A 413-nucleotide genomic window follows, 5' to 3' on the forward strand; every position below is an offset into this window, starting at 1 on the left:
TGTCTCGGGGCCGGGATGAGCACACGTCCGTTTGGCCACGTTGACTCCGCTCTGTAACAATTGTCACTGCAGCATGGCAAGGGCTTGGTGTTGGTGATGATTTTTATTAGTCACATGCTGCATGTTTAATCTATAGACAGCTGACTTGCATAAAGATCAATTGAACCACAAAGGCATCTTGTCTTAGTATGTTTTACTTTATATGAATATAAAGTATACATTTGCATGAGAAAAGCAACATATAAACAAAGAAAACATGATTGAATTGTGAATTTGTGCAGAATTTGCATATCAGAAGTCAATTGTTTTTACTTTTAAGCTACATTTGCAGTGTATGTGGGTGAGCTTTGATCGGTCTTTGGTTCCACTGGTATTCTTGACTGCTTCTGTCCAATCAGCTCTGAGCATTGTCC

The sequence above is a fragment of the Perca flavescens genome, chromosome 12 (genome assembly GCF_004354835.1).
Source record: "Perca flavescens isolate YP-PL-M2 chromosome 12, PFLA_1.0, whole genome shotgun sequence".
Classification (NCBI taxonomy): Eukaryota; Metazoa; Chordata; class Actinopteri; order Perciformes; family Percidae; genus Perca; species Perca flavescens.